A 5,288-nucleotide genomic window follows, 5' to 3' on the forward strand; every position below is an offset into this window, starting at 1 on the left:
CTCACTCCCTTAAACTTCATTCTGTGATCTAGTTATTGTCCAGTTTTTCCCCCTTCCAGTGTACACAGTATACTGTTCCTACACTTCGGGTCTGAAGGGAGAAGCCATGCTCCACACACAAATCCTTTTATTGTTATTGCAATGGACACCACCACGATAAGACTCAAAGTGGTAATTTTAGAACTCTGTGGTGCAGCATACTTTTAATCCAAAAATTTATGGCAGTTAACTAAGAGGATAGCAAGGGTAATGCTCTGTGGGGCTACAGACAGGATTCAAGTCCACCTCAAACAGTATAGGGGACATTGACTATAAACTGCTTTTTTAAAAACTGAAAAATGCAGCTGTCCTAGAATTATTATACTTTCATGGCACACAGGTTGTGACCCTGTAATGGCCCCTTGGGCAGCATGTTAGAGGTCTTTGATGGGGAAGTGGGTCTTTTGGCTGGTTGTAAATCATGGTTGTCTCATTTATTATAGAAATGTACCTTACTCACTTATTAATCCTGGTGAACAAACATTTGCATCTCATGATACTAATCTCTAACAGGCATGGCCAGCATACTACTTATCTTCGGGGAATTTGGGATGCAGTACTCCCTCACTTAAATTCTACTTTGTGTGACTTAATGTCTCCTAAGAACTGGCAAATCCTTAAACTATTAATTCTATACTCAATTATGCTCTCCTACTTCACAGTTTAGCAGCGGAGTGCCTCTACACAGGAGAAACCATTTATGAGCTCCACAAAATTAACTACAGATGGATCCTAAACATAAATGTTAAAAGTGCAGAACTTCTGTAGATACTGGAGAGACCAGTAGGCTCTGAGTTTGGAAAATTTGGTGATATCTCTCCACATGCGACAACATAAGCACTACAGGCACCACCATTTGCAGCTCCCAAAGCTCTGCTCTGTGCAGACACAACCCACCCAGGCAGTGAAGTTATTCAGAGTCTGCCACAGGGAGTTGCAAGGATCACTTAGGGCTACTTAGGATGAGGCAGGAACACACTAAACTCTGTGTTTGTCCACTGGCTCCCGCCCAGCCAGGCGAAGATGCATCACATCAGCCACGAGCCTCAGCAGTCCGCTCCACCTAGTTTGGGGACAGCAGCCCCAAACACACCAAGCCCAGCCACTCCTCCACACGTGGGAAGAGCAACCACGTGCACCAAGGCCAGCAACTCCTCCCCACCTGGGGACATTGGCCCCTTGCTCTCCTTGGCTTGCCTCTCCTCCCATTCGGGAGAGCAACCATTCACTCACCATGGTGCAGCTGCCTAGCTGACAAGCTTTAACCCCACAAGGGATCACAAGGCGCAGTGCATGAGAGAGACTGTGATTTCTTCAGGAAGTGCTAAACCGGAAGTCTGGCTCCCGGAAGAACCCTCCCATTTGACTGGTGGAGGCTCTCATTGGCTAGTAAGGTCTGAGTGACAGAAGCAGGTAAGCAGAAGGGACACAGCACAGCATTCCCAGCACTGGAGGCTAATCTACAGAAACAAATCCCAGATTGGTTGGAGATCTAAGTCAAGTTCAACAGCAAGTCTTTTGCTAATGTAAATCAATGGGTTTGGTTTTAAAAGGAAGTATACAAATTCAGAAAGAGGCTAATCAGAAAAAGTTGCACGAGAAGAACATTGGGTAAACCAAGAACATTATAAACAAAGTCCACAGTGGTGTTGGAACTGATAACCACAGCTTTCACCCTTCTGTGTAAAGGTTTGGGTTCTGAGGATCTGAAACAACCCTTTTCCAAAGGCCCTGTCCCCACATCTTTGCCAGCTCTCCCACCCAAGCGTATTCCTGAGATCAGAGACAGAGCTCTGTTGTTGCTCTATACATCATTGCCTTAAGGAAACCTCCCAAAGCCTAGGCGGGTTGCCAAAGTCAGAGAGGCCTAGTTTCAAGTATTTTCTAGAAGTTCTGCACTTAGCACTTGACATTTAGGTGTAAGGTCCATTTGGAGTTAATTTGTGGACGTTGTAAATGGGGTCTCATGTACTGTGTAGTACTCTACTACTCAGTCGCAATGTAGAATTGGTGATATAAAGGATTGACCAATGCTTAGAGAGTAAGCCACACAATATAGAATTTAGCTGAGGGAGGGCTGCCTTTGAAATACACCCAAAGACAAGTAGTATGTTAATCAGAACTATTAGAGATTTGGATGCAAAGATGTAAATGTTTATTTAACTTTTTTGTATACATGTCTGTAGTGAAAAAAGCAAATGAGATACTCACCCATAGAAAGGATAGAGAGTCTGCCTGTGTAACTCTCTAGAGTAAGCTGGAGCATCACAGTTTTAAGAGGGATTTCTTAGTTGTGTTGGACTGGATCAATTCCATGATATTTTGTTATGTGTTTGCTGTTTCTTGGTATCAACTACATACATTAAAACCCAAAAGCATGGTTATAGTGGTGAAATACCTGGTTAAATCCAGACCCTCCCAGCAGGAAGAAAATAGCCAAAAATCTAAGCAAGAAAAGAAGAATCAAGAATCTAGGATTAGCCAGTTCAGTGACTGTGTTTCAAGAACTAGCTGAAGATAAAGTTAGATTGTAATCTTGGAAGTGATCTTGAGAGGCAGGGAGTTGCCCCCTTGTGACCAACACTGGATTTTTGAAATTTTCTATGACACTTTTGGATTACTGGGCTATGGTTTCTTCCCTTAAAAACTCCTTATCCCAGTCACTCAGGGTCAAACTCTTCCCCTGCATGGGTTATGAGTCTTGGCCCCAGTGTACTGGTTCCCATCTCATTGATTAAAGCCTCCTGTGATTGCAGCAAAGATGGTCCTTTGTGAGTTACTACGGGGGGTGTCGTGTTATCCCAAGACTTGAGTGAGAGTCTCCCAAGAACTGGGGGTCTTTCAGTAGTAATGCCAAGTATCATATGAATAATGTATTGTGTTTTATCTAAGGTTTAGTTGAACAGTTTATACCTAGGAAATACTAATTTATTACATTATCATATACAGTTTCTATTCAGATTTCTTTTGTTGTTACTCAGCACTATCTAAAGACAAACAATTGGTACCTTCCTGTGATCACTTGTGACTGCTTACCAAGGATGACCACCACCGGGTTTGCTGACTGTTGATATTCCATCATGAAAGAAAGTATCCCCTCCATCTGAGTACACAGCCTCTTTTCCAGTCACCTATATGCAAATCATGCCTAATGACATGTGACCTTCTGGTTTCAGAGATGAACTAGAGTACACAGCCTGGAAAAGACTTGGGAGGATGTACATTCTTTGTATGCACCTATGAGAAAGCCATTTTTAAAAGTGGGGATTTACCTTGAGTGCTATCGGGCTTACTTTCTACGTTCACTGAGAAATGTATTGTAATGGAAAGCATATGTGCGGTGGAAGAGTAGAGAGAAGGTAAGCTCCACATATGCAGCTATGGGAGAGCCATTGTACATACTAGATGGAGATGTGCCTGCCTTTTGGGTATCTTAGTTAAAGCTTCTATTGCTGTGAAGAGACACCATGACCACAGCAACACTTATAAAGGAAAACATTTGATTTAGGCAAGCTTACAGTTTCAGAGGATTTAGTCCATTATCAACATGGCAGAAAGCATGGTGGATGCAAGCAGAAATGGTGCTGGAGAAAGAGCTGAGAGATCTCCATCCAGATCAGCAGGCAGCAGAAAGTGACTATGAAATACTTCAACAAGGCTACACCTCCTAATAGTGCCACTCTCCATGAGACTTTCGGGGCCATTTTGATTCAAACAACCACAGAATCAAAACCCTTGTAAGTACCTTTTCAACCACACTCAATAAGAAAATAAAAGGAAGATTTTGGAGCCAAAATATCACACAAATGACCTCTAACTTAATCGGTTATGGAGTGTATCATTTCCAACTGAAATGCTATGATCTCAATCTCTACTTTCTGACATTCTTCTTAACATTTCCATATTCCTGGTCCTATAAGAACAGCCAATTTAGTTCTGTATACTAATTTCTATATTTTTTTCACCACCTAAAATCTAGATATCTTCTACACTGTTTCAAGAGACATCATTCCCAGGTTCTGCCTAGCAACAATATTACTTTTGGTTTTCCATTTTTTTGTCCTAACTTACATTTATGTTGCTCTGATTAAATCCCCTAACCAAAATCAGCTCAGACAATGAGTGGGGTAATTTGACTTCATCATTTTTAGAGCTTAGGATAGGAAATCATGTTAATAGTTGAATGCAAAAATCCATGGACAAAGATCGTTTCCTGGCTTTCTCTCTTGCCCAGTCACTCCTTCATTCATGCTAAGATAGCTCCCTTTTGTAGCCCAAGCCCACTTTCTTAGGGATATTGCCACCCTCATTGGAGGAACTTTCCCACGTCAATCATCAACACAATCTCTCCCAGATACAGCAGTCTGTGTCTTTTATGAACCACGCCACTCTGAACACAGTTGAGCAAATGTCCTTGTGGTAGGATCTTTTGGATATATGTCCAAGAGTGGTATAGCTGGGTCTTGAGGTGAATTGACTCACAACTTCCTGAGGACTGCATGTTGATTTCCACATTGGCTGTACAAGTTTGCACTTGTACATGTCCTTGCCACATATCCTTACCAGCATTAACAGTCCCTTGTATTATGGAGCTTAAGAAATCAACAGGTGTAAGATAAAATCTCAAAGTAGTTTTGATATTCATTTTCCTGATGGCTAAAGATGTTGAACATGTTCACGGTGGGTTTATCATCTTATAGTTCTACCAGCAATGGAAGAGGATTTCAGTCTCTTTACAGCCTCATCAATACTTGTCGTTTCATATATTTATGTGTATGAGTGTTTGCCTGCATTTGCTGCTGTCCTTAAAGGCCAGGGATTGATTGCTGGCCTAGGATGCTGTGTATTTTAGGAAATGTCTGTCCAGGGTGTGTGAGCCAGCCCAATTGTGAAGACCGGAGGACAACTTGCAGGGGTGAGTTCTCTCCTTCCATGTGCATGTGGGTTCCAGGGATGAAACTTGGGGTAGGTATGGCAGCAATCAGCTTTACTTGGTGATCAGGCTTGCTGGCCCTGCAGTATCTTCAGAACTTCCTTGTGGACCTTACTGGGTGTGGGGACTCCAAGGGTGTTCAGTGACCATCCAAATCTGCCTAGCCTCTCCACTCATTGCCCCCCACTGTAGGCGGCATAATAACCAGGCTAGCTTAATATGAAACAGCAAATTTTAATGAACTTACAACACCAGCCATCCAGTGATGAGCAGGAAATACAGACAAAGAGAGCTGTGGGGCTCATGCTCGCCAGAT

The sequence above is a fragment of the Microtus pennsylvanicus genome, chromosome 13 (assembly GCF_037038515.1).
Source record: "Microtus pennsylvanicus isolate mMicPen1 chromosome 13, mMicPen1.hap1, whole genome shotgun sequence".
Lineage (NCBI taxonomy): Eukaryota > Metazoa > Chordata > Mammalia > Rodentia > Cricetidae > Microtus > Microtus pennsylvanicus.